This window comes from Cupressus sempervirens, chromosome 9 (assembly GCF_028749045.1).
Source record: "Cupressus sempervirens isolate cs-2001-9-10 chromosome 9, ASM2874904v1, whole genome shotgun sequence".
NCBI classification, from domain to species: Eukaryota; Viridiplantae; Streptophyta; class Pinopsida; order Cupressales; family Cupressaceae; genus Cupressus; species Cupressus sempervirens.
The window spans coordinates 538,186,900-538,201,197 of record NC_143126.1 but is presented as its reverse complement, the minus strand read 5'-3'; the positions used below and the strand labels follow the sequence as shown (position 1 = coordinate 538,201,197).

General features: G+C 35.2%; 1 pseudogene; it reads left to right on the top strand.

Annotated features, from left to right (window-relative positions):
- The first annotated feature begins 812 nt into the window (after nucleotides 1-812).
- On the top strand, nucleotides 813-1,785 carry LOC149539731 (uncharacterized; annotated as a pseudogene).
- Nucleotides 1,786-14,298: the final 12,513 nt, after the last annotated feature.

The window sequence follows — 14,298 nt, the reverse complement described above, 5'->3', positions numbered from 1 at the left end:
AATTCGACAGAAGCTACAACCTTAACATTGTCAATGTCTAGTTTGGTGACCTACCAACTTACACCAATAAAATGACATAGAAAGAAAAGAAGGAAAAATGTTCTTGTCTAGCGTTTTGATGTTTCTGCTGCTGGGCTAAGATTTATCTCTTCCAAGCGAATAAGCCTGATTCTGATAAACTGAAGACCAATTTGTAAATCAAAAGACTTGAATATGGAGAGAAGAAAGCAGCCCAAGTACGAGCAAGAAAATATCAGCTCTTACATTAAGACATTGATCATCATGGGAAGCTCAGAATAGTGGTAAGTCATGCACACCAACCTATCTAGATTTAGAAGTAGATACTTAAGGTAGACATTGTTTATTCCTTGATTCCAGAGATCAACATATATTAGATTTTCTCATCTATAATTCTAGACTATGTACCTTTAACATAAGACAAAGAATACAATGCTAGAAATCTATTAATTTCTTATTTAAAATAAATAAATAACTCTTTAATAAAAACTCTTTATTTTATATGTTCATTGACTACAAATTCTTCAGAAGTAAAATCCTTTCATCTTTTCTTGAAAGTTGAATCAATGCAAATCTATCTCATGGCAAAAGCAGTTAATGAATGCAGAAATCACATGTCTGAATTACTATAGAACTTTAATGTCTACAACATTTGGTTGCAATAAGGTTTGGAGGGAATCTTAATTCCAGCTTGTCTTTAATGGACACCTTATTTTAGCTCCTGCTGAGGTTTACACTATCAAGGAGCTCATCATCTTTCATTCACAGTTGTTTTGGCTTCATGATAAATTCCATTTCATACCGTGGTATTGGTTTTGGCAATTCCTGATTTTTGGGTTCGACCGATTAGATTTCATGAAGTGTCACTTGTTTACTCAATGCACTCATTCATAATATCATGCAATGTTGTACCCAGAAAGCAGTTGAAGTCACAGTCCCAAATAGAACAGGGAAAGGAAAAAGCAGAGTGACACTATAAAACCACGAAACAATTGTTAATGGAGGAGTGCAGGTTTTCTTCCTCACAATCCATGGCAGTTTTAGATAATTATCCCTCTTTTTCCTGAATAAAATATACAAAGGGAGCCCAACAGGCAGTAAATCTTTTGAGAGACTCGGGATTTCCTCTGGAGCAGGTGAGAAATACCATTCGCAGGTGGCCACGTGTTCTTTGACACAAGGCGTATGAGCATCTGGAGCCCGGGATTGCTTTTTTCAGGACATTAGGCTTCACTGAAAAAGAAGTGGCTGATATTATATCCCACCAATCAAGACTTGTTGGTTTCAGTTTAGGAAAAAATATAAGTCCTAAGATCTCATTACTTCTCAAATTGTTTGGGTCAAAGGCTAGTGTATAAAAGGCTCTAAAGGGTGCACCTGGAATTATTGCCTATGACGTACACTATTAAAGTACTGAAAGTTCAACTGATTTATGGAAAACATGGATCTCTCAAAAAACGAGGTCACGGAACTTCTTTTGAAGAATCCCAGGTCCTTATTACATCTATGGATAAGATAGAGAAGAACATGGATTTCATTAAGAATACTGGAAGGTTTGGCCCAAGGATTGTTGTTAAATATCTGGCATGGTTAACCTCAGAGAACAGATTGAAGCTGCGCTATATTGTGTTTGAAAATCTGAAGTCATTGCTATCTCCTAAGGATCCTCCTGTTAGTCTCTTCACCATGATGCATATTACTGAGGATCATTTCATTAAAAGGGTTTTAGAGGAGGGTCCCAATGCTAAAAGCTTATATGGACAATAAAAGGGCAAGTCTGTTGATATTGAAATACCCTGAAAAATTTGTTAGGTTTCTGAAGTTAATCATTTAAGGGGGCTTGAGTGAGTTAGTAGATTGATGATAAAGCTGTGACTTTTTCTACCTTCATCCATGTTCATATATTGAAGCATGGATTTCTATCTGTCTTTGATCTGTTTCAACCCTACATGAAACAAAAAGGTTCATTAGTTGTTGGAGGTGCTAATCTGGTTGCAGAAGACAGCTTCATATGTAATGCTAATTGAGAAACCACAACCTATTGGGACCTCATTTGTTTTCGTCCAATTGTGCTTGAGTTGTAGTCTCCTTTATGCATTTTAGCCTTATTTTCTCCCATCATAAATAATCAATCTGAGATAATTCCTAAGGGAATTCCCTTGGTCAATGTTTGCATATGTGTTGTTTTTGATTGTTACCCATGTGCTTATCATGTGTTAGAAGTTGAAAATGGCCCAAGAGTTCTTAGTGTGGAGGTTTTATGTTCAAATTTTTGAAGGGTCGTGTGTAATTGTATGTAGAGTTCTGGAGTTTCTCTTCATGGTATGCCTTTCCTTCCAACTTCACTTTTTCCTTTGTTCTTGTTGGGATATCAGACTTTCCCATCTAGGTATAGCATACCTCTTCCGCAACCTTGTCTACATCCCATTCTCATTCAAGTTTTTCTTTGCATCACATCTTCCTCCCAACCTCCACTCTTAACCTTGTCTTTATCTGAGTTCCACACTTTTCCCTACTTGCATGCTTTTTGTTGGACCTTGGACTCCTCAATCCTTCATACTAAGTTACATGTCGAAGTCGGAGTTTTGATCATCCCCGTACCTATATCTTTTGTGCCATGAGTTATGTGGTATCTCCAATCTTCAACTTTTGACATACCCCTTCATACAGTTTTTCAAAGTTGGAGATGTGGAAATATTCTTTTGTATTACTTTTAGCATGAGTTTTTAAGTATCTCCAATTCTTGATCCTTAACATTTCTCGCTATATTAATTAATCAAGTTTCCAAATTTTGACCCTTGACTCTTGACAATTCGTTTTCCATACCTTTTTGAGTAAAAAAATGTAGGATACCCTAATCCATTTTCTTTGAGCATGTAGTATGCCATAAAATTGATCCTTAACAAGTGGTATGACTTATGAGGTCTTTGGCCCCTCATCTCTAAAGTGATAAAATTCCCACATTTTGCAGAGCTCACTTCACTTACCTCTCTGCATGACCTTGGTCACCATTATGATTATATTGGATGCCGTTAAATGGATTTTCTTGGCTACATATATTTTGCAATCTTAAGGCTGTAATTTTATTTCAAGTTATAGAAGACGAGGAATGTTGTGCCACTATTAATGTGATGGTTATATTTTTGAGGTAGAAGTGTTCCATGCAAGCTTTAGGAGACCCTTTCAATGGATTTCATTGGATCAAAAATCATCTTGCATGCCTCATCCATTGACCATTAGCTCCTTTATTCTTGAAGCAACAAAGTAATCAACAAGGGGCTATATATTCTTAGTTCATTTTCTAAAAAGGTCGATCATTTTGCGAGTGAGAGCTTCTAAGGTTCAACTCCTGCAATATAATATCAAGAAGGTTAATGTTGCAATTAATTATTGCAGTTAAATGTTTCCATGGTTTTATTTGTAGATTTTATGGCAAATTCTAGCTTTTGATGTTCTCTTGCCAGTTCACTGGTATGAATTTAATGAATATTTGATGAAAGAGATGATCATTTTAATGCATTGCAAGCTTTGGCCATTTGTTCATAACTAAGAACGTTTAATTGCTTGATATTATTTTTTTATGGTGTATAAATTATATGTATAGCTCATATTCCTTTGTAATTTCAACTTCTTGTTCCTTATGTATGCTTGGACGTTGTAACACAATGGAATAGGCACTGGTTTTGGAAGAAATGATCCACCATGTGCCTAAACTGAAAACATCATACGCCAGTAGAGCAGGAGCAGAAATTAGATCCTATGCACTCACAATTCAACATTATTAGGAAAAATGTCTTAAGCAATCCATAGTAGATATCATCTTAAAGAGTCATTTTATGCATACCCATATTAGCTGTTATGTTGCGATGTGCATATAAACTTCTTAGAGGTTGTAGTAGCAGATTAGCCCTTGGCCTAGTGATAGCTTTTGAGGCCAAGTGACAATGGGTACTATGTCTATCATTAATTGTGTTTAATCCTATTCAAGACACTTAAAGGGAAGCTCCCTAATGTTGAAGAAGGTTTTACCTACCTTAGTAAATTGGATTAGTGTTGTTCTGTCAAATCATAAGAGACTTGTTGCTCAGTGTTTGAAAACCTTGCCACTCAAAGAGCAACTTGGCTTTAGGGATTTCAGAACTACAACTTTGTGCACCAATGTAATGGCACGTTGTTGGGAACGTGAAATATGGTTCTCATATCAAGGACCCTGGTAATATGTGAAAGGTTTGACCTTTGTAAATTGGTTTGGTGTTGTCCTGCCAAATCATAAGTAAGAGATTTGCTGATTGGAGTTTGAAAACCTTGCTAGTCATAGATCAACTTGGTTTCAGGGATTTTGAAACTACAACTTTGTGCACCAATATAATGGCACCACTGTTGGAAAGATTAAATGTTGTTCTCATATCAAAGACCCTGCTAATATTGTGAAGAGTATTGCCAATGTCTAGTCTGATGGTCTACCAGCTTATACCAACAAAATGGCATAGCGAATAAAACAAGTTTGCTCTTGTCTAGCATTTTATAATTTCAGCTGCTGGACTAAGATTCAATCTTTAATTGTGTTTAATCCTCTTCAAGATACTTAAAGGGAAGCTCCCTAATGTTGAAGAAGGTGTTACCTAACTTAGTAATTTGATTAGTGTTGTCTTGTCAAATCATAAGAGACTTGTTGCTGAGCATTTGAAAACCTTGCCACTCAAAGAGTAATTTGGCTTTAGGGATTTTAGAACTACAACTTTGTGCACAAATGTAATGGCACATTGTTGGGAATGTGAAATATTGTTCTCATATCAAGGACCCTGGTAATATGTGAAAGGTTTGACCTTTGTAAATTGGTTTGTTGTTGTCCTGCCATATCATAAGTAAGAGATTTGCTGATTGGAGTTCAAAAATCTTGCTAGTCATAGATCAATTTGGCTTCAGAGATTTTGAAGCTACAACTTTGTGCACCAACATAATGGCACCATTGTTGGAAAGATTAGATGTTCTCATATCAAAGACCCTGCTAATATTGTGAAGAGTATTGCCAATGTCTAGTCTGATGGTCTACCAGCTTATACCAACAAAATGGTATAGCAAAAAAAACAAGTTTGTTCTTGTCTAGTTGAAGTTTCAGCTGCTGGACTAAGATTTGTCTCTTCCAAGTGAAGAGTGATGACTCTGATTATGTTAAACTCAAAACCAATAAGTAGATCAAAAGACTTGAATACGGAGAGAAGAAGCAGCCTAACTACCAGCAAGAATAAGATGAAGGCTCAGCTCTTGCACTAAGACATCGATCATCATTGGAAGTTCAGAATAGTGGTAAGTCATTTACACCTACCTATATAGACTTAGAAGTAGGTACTTCAGGTGGATATTTATTCCTTGATTCAAGAGATCAACACTTGTATAATTTTGAAGATTCAGATGATAGCATAATAAAAAATATAGGCAAATTTATAGGTCTGATTATGAAATAAGAAGGTATTATATGATTGTTGGTAGAAGAGATTGGAATAAATGCTATGATACATGTTGTTCTCAGTAGTGTTCCACTTCTCCCAACAGTCATATAGTTATGAAGAGGAACTATATGAACTCCTAAATCACATCATAAAGAAGGCACACAAACAAATAGTGACAAATGAATGGCAAGAAGCTCAATTAGAGAGAAATAAAATGCTTTGTGGTAGGATGAATGTGGATGTATCCCACAATGTATAAAATTTTGGTATGAGACATCAAATGTGGAAACACCTGTTATTGGCCATGTCCTATTCTTCCCACAATGTCATATCAAGAAGACATTGACTAGGAAGAAAGGTTACAGCTTCCTGCAGAGTTGGAATTGCGGAAAAGTCAACTTGCTGCCCTCAAGAATCCAAATGCCTCCTCAATTAGCAGAGGATGATCTTTCTTGTGAGAAATATTATGTTGGGAACTATGAGGATGAGGATGATCAGTTTGATGCATTAGCATACGACTCCATGGAAGAAGAAGATAAATATAGTGTCAATAAACTGACCCAAGTTTTCATGGAGGATATAGTGTTGACGTAGATCAATATGAGTTGCCTATGCACAGTATTGAACATATAAGGGAACCTGTCAAGCTAACTCAAAATTTCGAACCCCCATGTGAAGAGAAAGAAGCTCACATAGATGCAACAATAGTTAGGCCCAAGATGGATATCACCAAAAGGAATGGCATGTGCTTGTGCAATAGAGTGATATTGCTCCTAGATCAGAGTTAGGAAGTTAGAGTTGGATGCAGAAATCACTATGGAAGTTTCTGTAACATTTAATTAGGGAGGTTTGGACGGAACTGTAATTCAGCTTCTCTTGGAAGGACGACTAATTCTAGCCCCTGCTGAGGTTTATGCAAGTGAGAAGTTCCATCTTTTTTCATTCACAACTGTGTCTGCTTCAATGTAAATTCCAGAAAGCAGTTGCAGTCACAGCCACAAATTGAACAGTGAAAGGAAAAAGAAGAGTGGCACTGTAATGCCATGAAACAGCTATTAATGGAGGAGAGCGAGTTTCTTCCTCGAAATCCATGGCAGTTTTGAATAAGAAACAACTATCAATGGAGGAGAGCGAGTTTCTTCCTTTGAATCCATGGTAGTTTTAAATAAGGATCCCTCTCTTTTTAGTATAAAATATACTCAATCCTTTTAAGAGACTTGAAACTCACTCCGGAGCAGGTGAGGAATACCATTTGCAGAAACCTATCTGTTCTTACACCAAGACTCATGACCAACTGAAGCCTAAGATTTTTTTTTACAGGACATTAGGCTTCCCTCAATAAGAAGTGGATCATATTATATCCCTCCATCCAAGAGTTCTTTGTTTCAACTTAAGCAAAGGTATAATTTCTGAGATCTATTCTCTATCATGCTCTCAGGAGGGCAATTGAAATAGTTGTGTTGGAGCCTTTAAATTTTTGCAAATTATAGTCCCCACTCAACCTTTTATCCTATCATTTATCATTCACATATGCACAAGGATATACAAAAAATTGGAAATCAAAATGAGTTGAGTTGTCTATGATAGGCATCCAGATTAGTGGCGATTATCTTCAGCCCTATATTTCTGTTACAATGGATATAGCAGATGGAAAAACCATGATTCTACCCATTAATCACTGGTAGCAGGGCACTTATTGTTTTGCGTCAGAGACACCAGCAGAGTCTGTGGATTGAATTTATAAATGGCAATTGTATGCGTCAGCTTCGATAATAAGCAATCCTTGGAATAGATTATATAGATGAAGTAGTGTATTCAACATCAAAATAAGAACATATAAGAAGTTTGGACAATTTGGTCACTACTTGATTGATGAGGATATGTATGTATTTTTCTGAACTTTGGGAAATACTAATATATTATATAGTAATAAAAGATATAGACCCAGATTTACCTACAACATCAACAATTGTATTGTTAACTACAGGCAACAAAAAATTATAGTCACAATCATATCATATAAACAACAATGATAGCCAAGAAGAAAACAATTCTGGTTCTGATACTATAATCGATGAAGTCCAGAAATTGTCACTTGTTTCAGAGAAATATGGAAATGATTATAATGGAACAAATCATATTTGAAGAGAAGATATTCCAATCAATCAAATTATATACAGTCAACTACAGGTTCCAAGTGAAGGGGTGTGTAGATCTGATGAGCAAATTATGAACAACAAGTATGGGATGTTTTCATTGGGACTGGTTTTATGTGAAGCAGGTGCATAGTGGTAAGAATGTTCAAGCTTTGACCCAGATGTCTAACCAGTAACTAAGAATGGAGAAGCAAGAATAACAGAAGTAGATCAAAGTAATAAGTTTTACGCAGTAGCAGCACCTGTGGTGGCATTTCAAGATGTTTGATATAAAGAACAAGTCATTAAAGGCATTAGTATCTAATGTTACGAAGTCACTTTGCAAGCAGATCGTCCATATCAGACAATGAAGAGGGTAAAACGCACATCTTTGGTGAACAGAGTATATTATCCTCTCACAGACCACGTCGAATATCATGTTTGGAGGAGCGGAAGGAGCTATTCCAGAAATCACAATGAATTCTAATCGTCCAATATGGGTTCATGACTTGTTCAGTGACTTGCATCTAACGAATATTTATGTTTGCCGCACATAATATAATATGATGCATTCGGGATATAAGTTTGGTATCTCTCAGAAGTATTTAAGGATCTATTGCGATTGATGATGAACGCAAAAATGTTCAAGACACGCCAGTGAAAGGATATATGTATTGAAGTGCGCATGTGTGATTTTCACCAACACCATTTGCAAATAAATCAAAAGAGAAAACAGTGACGACGATGGGAGAAGCGAATGTTTTGTAATTGCCGTGTAATAGAGCAGAAGTTGGAGCCCTCTTATGACGGAAATTGGGATCATAATATTCAAATGAATATAAAGGTATTGAAGATTCGATAAGTTTCTGGAGATATATTGTTTCATTTGAAACATCATCACAATCATGGGCAAGCTACAAGAGAGATACATGCAAATAAAATGAAATGAAAGATTTTTAATGACGTCCATGAGACCAACGGTATATGGGACCAAAAGAACCCTTAATCTATTGTGATTTCTCTAGGCTGTCCTGTTTTTTGTGGACCTGCATAAGTAAGATCGCCCCCTTGTGGAGTCTTGCCCATTCGAAAAGTTCTTTTATGTTGGTCCCCTGTAAAGTGTCCTACTAGTTGCGAATGTCCTCGCATGCAGTGCAATCTTTCACACAATGCCCTTCCTTTTCTACCACTTCATCTTTGCAAAAGCTACAAATTTTGTCCTCCCACTCTTCTTTAGGAACCTCCCATCTGCCCGTTTGACGTCTCAACCGGTGCGATCCACACCTCAGTTGGGCAATTAGAATTTTTGTTTTTCCTTTGATCTCAACCCCTAAGCATTCTTTGTCGCCGTGATCACATACGGGATTAAATTCTTTGACATAATGAGCCTTTTTTCTACCTAACTGATTTGTCCATATGGCAGATCTAATTTTTTCTACCACCCATATTTTAATTTCTAGGTTGGATTCCAGGCATTCTTGGTAGTTGATGTTCCACTTGTTGAACCATTTGTTGTTTAGTTTCTTCCATGTCTTCTTCCAACAGTCAAATTCCTTGTCAACTACCATTTTAGGCCAGTGATGTGTATCCATTTTATCTACTTTTTTTAGGTAGCTCAACAATCGAATAAGTGTCGTGGTCTCAACCGGGAACATGCCTGCCTCCGCCAAAAGAATCTCGTATGGGACCGTTGACTTGACTTTATGGTTAGTGGTGATGAAATGCTTTTGTATTCTTTCGATTTGCTGCCATTCTTGGTTTGATACGCTGCTTCCCCAAACTTCACTACCATAAAGTTCAACCAGAATCACTAACAGCCCAAAGAGGGTTTTCCTAGTTTTCCAATCCCATAAGTTTGCTTTCATGCATATGTTCTATAGAAGATACGAGGCCTTCCATTCTCCCTATATTCTTTTTGATTTGCATGATTCCCAACCTAGTCAGTAGTGGAAATCTATCCCTAGATACTTGTATTCTTCCACAACTTCTAAGGCTTTACCTTTGAATATGAAAGGATAGGGCAATGAATCAAATCGCTGAATACAAGTGAAGGGTTATATGGCACCACGAGGATTTGTAATTCGGGTCTAATTGATAAATCAAGGAGAATTGGGAGATTTACATGCTCTTGTGCCAAAGGAATAATGCTTGTTCAGACATGGATATGGATTGCATATAGAGGCAAAGTTCCTAAATCAATTGGTTAATAATTAAGGTCATACACCCAATTAATTAATAGTTATGGAGAGGCACTTTGTTATTGTGAAAAGCTTTGTACCTTTTCATCGTCTATACATATCATATGTAAAGTAAACAATTGATACAATTCATATATATTCATATACAAGATATACTCTGCCTAATTTTTGCTATATGCTCTATGATATATTTTATTCTTTCATTGGTAAAAAAATGAAGTTTTGAACTAAGCTCGTGAATTCTGAATTATTTTGTAAATCTATTCATATGTAATTTTGGGAGTCAAACTGTGTTGGATGGATCATTTGTAAGGAGTGTTTCTAATGCAATTTTATTTCCGACATGATCAGTAAGAAATATTTATTTTATTTTAATTTGCATGAAGCTTTAGAGTTGAAATATTATATAGTTTTGTCCTTTATAATTATTGTTTTTAAATCTCTGAACCACGACTTAAAATACATTCTAGACTATTGTAAAATCGTGTCCATATATTTGATCTGTCACATCTTGATAACTAAATTGTTTATAATTGATGTGCGTAGAATTTTATAAAGTTGTATGTTTTAATCTTATAATATTGACTCTATCACCCTTCGACACTAGTCTTTATATTTTCATGATTCGTAATCCATATGCTAGTAATTATTTCATATATTTCCTTTGAAGAATTAATATATTCATATGTTGCACTAATCTATACTTATTCTTATTTTGAAAACATTCATTTATTCATTTATTATTCTTAATTCATAAATTGCAAGTTTGAAGTTTTCTATAATCCTTTCCGTTTGGGAAACTTTGAATACATTCACATTCTAACCAATCTGCTATAAGCATCTTGAGTTTAAGTGTTTTGTTTAGGATTAGGTACACCTGCCTTGGTTTTGCAAAGCTTGAAGTGTCTGGGATTTGGATCGCATTGATCAATCCTATCAAGTTGGCCATAATCGGTTGGATATCCCAACATCAAGTTGGCAAGACTCGTAGGATTCCAATCTGCAGTTATGGGAACCGATAGATTGATGACTCTATTGGAGATTGAATCCAAAATCTCTGGTTTCACTGACTAGTAAGATTTAAAGTTTATTTGATTTGTAAAGTATTACGATATATTTGAAATCTTAATAAGTTTTTACATTTGTTGAAGTGAATTTGATTTCAGGGTTTTTTTTTTCATAAATTCTAATTTTCTATGAGAAGATTTGATCCTGTAGAAGTATTGTATATCTTTTCTTCAAGTCTTTGCTGCAAGTTTGGTCTTTGGTGAGGGGTACTCTACTAGAGAAAAGAGCTCAAATTCTTGGCAACAATTATTTTCCTCCATTTGGAGGTGGTGACTCTATTGTGTTTTGGTGAAATTTTGATTGGTACTTCAAGAAAAGGGAGTGTTGGGATCATCAATGACTCTATTGAGGGAGAAGACTCAAAAATTATGAGATTTGTGCAGAAGATCAGGTGATCAAGTCGTTCATAGAACATTGAAGAACAATGTGAGACAAGTGTATGAATCATTACCCACACAATGCATATCGTCTTGGAAAGGGTTTGAATGGTGGTTCCTATATCAATTTCATGATGCAAGTGAGGAAGACGACATTTGTTATGAACAGTGTGAAGATCAAAGCTGCAACTTTGGAAAAGGATCCTAACATGTCTCTACTTAATGCCTTTTTTAGTTTGGAAAGATATGAAGGCGAGACTTCATCACATTTTTTTTTGAGGATGATAAACACATGAGATTCCATCAAACCTCAAGCCTCCTTATAACGAATTTCTAAACATAATTCTTGAGTTGAGAATCTCGCCAAAGGACCCTAATGTAAAGCTGTTTCTTCAAATATGGGATGAAGGTATTAAAGATGAAGAAAAAAGATGTGGTTTTGGGAACCAACAAGTTTTCTATGATATTAAAATAAAAGAAATTAAATTGAAGTTTATGGAAAAGAGGGATCTATCAAAAAAAAGGTCATTGAAGTTACTTTGAACAATCTTATGCCCCTTTTTAATCTATGGATAAGAAACATGAAGACATGAATTTCTTGATAAATACTGTAAGGCTTTCCTCAAGTATTGTGGTTAAATATCTTCCATTGTTAAACTTCATTGTAGAGAACAGATTGAAGATGTGGTATGATGTGTTTGAATATTTGAAATCATTGCTATCTTCTAAATGTCCTCCTATCAACTTTTTAACCATGTTGTATATGCATGAGGATGATTTCATTTAAAGGTTCTTAGAGTCTTTGTGAGTCCTTGTAGCTTCGTGATCATACTTTGCAGCTTTCATTTCCTAGGAGTTAGGCCCAGACACAGCTTATTACGACCACCTTCTTGCCCTTAACTCCAGTTCGGGGTTTGAAGCATCTGTACAGTTTGCCTAATACGGGTCATTCCAGAACTGTGAGACCCCGTAGGGGACCTCTTCGCCAACAACACTCCTCTCATAGCACTCAGTTTCATCACAAGGCCTCTAATAACCACATTGATCATTCGTTGTTGGATTTTTTCCCTACAAGGATGGATACCTAATCTTTTCCATGTTGTCTCTTGCTTTCTTTTTCTTCTTCTTCTTTTGTTGTACTTGTTCTTTTGTGGTCACTGTTTGGTGCTCCATTTGTCTGCTATTTTCTTGATGTAAGCTTCCAGTCCCATAGACCCATGTTGTGGTCTTTTGTTGGACATTAATAATATTATCTTATCTTATCTTATCTTAGAGGGCAGTCCCGATGCTAAAAGATTATATGGACAATAAAGGGAAAACCTATTTAGCACCACCTTGAAGTTTTGTTAGCTCTTTGAGGCTAATCGTATGAGAAAGGGAGCTTGATTTGAGTTCAAGCTCCATATGCTTAGAACTGTTGCCATGTCTGTGATGGGCAAATGAATAATTGTGATATTTTATTTTAGACAAAATAATTTATTTCACTTATTAAAGAATTAATTTATGTGTTCTTACTGTAACATTAATAAGTTCTCATGTGTTTGTTTAAGTATTGGTCTATTTTTATCAACACTTGGAATTTTTTTGATTTACATGTGAATTACTCAATTACAATATATAGTAAAATGTATGGTAAGACTCGATAATATATTCACAAAAGGATTTCTGACTATTGCACCCCACACAACTATAGGTCCTCTTCCCCTACTTCCCTACTTGCATGCTTTTTGTTGGACCTTGGACTCTTCAATCCTTCATACTAGGTCAAGTCAAAGTTGTAGTCAATATCCTTTATTCCTTTGACTTTGAACATTCACCTAAATAAAATTTTCAAAGTTAGAAGATGACAAATGTCATGCCATTAATGCAATGGTTACATTTTTGATATGGATGATTTCAATGCAAGTTTTATGCTGCTATTTTAATGGAATTCATAGGATTCAAGTTTGTATTACATTGCTCATCCATTGAGTAATAGTTCCTCATTTCTTGAAGCAATAATGCTATCAACAAAGTGACATATATTCTAGTTCATTTTCTAAAAATGTTGATCTTTTTAAAAGCAAAAGGAACTTTTATGGTTTCAACTCTTGCAATTTTAAATATTAAGGAGGTTAATATTGTCAATGATTCATGAAATTAAAAAAATTCATGCTCATTTTTGTAGTTATTTTTGAAAACTTATAGCTTTAGATTTTCCCTTATTAGTTTATTGGTATGAATATAAGGAATAGTTGATGACCAAGACATCGGTGACATCATTTCAATGCATTACAAGCTTTTTGGTCATTTCATCTTTACTGAGAATCTTTAATTTCTTTTCTTTTGTGATGTAGATGTATGCATAGCTCATATTCCCTTTTTAATTTCAATTTGTCATTTTTTATGGTATGCTTGGACTTTGTAACCTTATGAAATAGGCATTGGTTTTGGAAGAAATGATCCACCATGCACCTAAATTGAAAACAACTTACACCGGTAGAGTAAATGTAGGAAGTAAGTTGTATGCCCTTCATGATTCAATATTAGTAGGAAAAATATCTTCAACTATCCATACTAGTTATCATCTTAGAGAGTCATTTTGTGCATATCCATATCTAGTTGTTGTGATTGGCATATCAACTTAACACAATTTATAATGGTAGGTTAGTCTTTTACCTAGTGATAACTTTTGGGGGTAAGTTTACACCGAGAACTATTGTCTATCTTTAATTGTGCTCCCTCCTACTCGAGATACTTCTAAGGGAACTCCTTGGGTCAAGTTGAACTTCAAGTCAAAGAAAGGTTTTATTGACTTTAGTAAATTTGTTTAGTGTTGCCATGCCCAGATTTGTTGATTTAAGTTTGAATGTTGGTGAAAACCACCTCCCAGGAGCACAATCAATAAACAACCACCTTTACATTACGAGAGAAGCAAAAGCTATTTCACCATAATAAGATGCTAAAATTATTTTAGTTTTCCTTGCTTATAAAGGAAATGATAGAGAGCCAGATGATAACCAACAACCAACTACCAACATTGTTAAATGCACTAACTATTAACTATTAATGC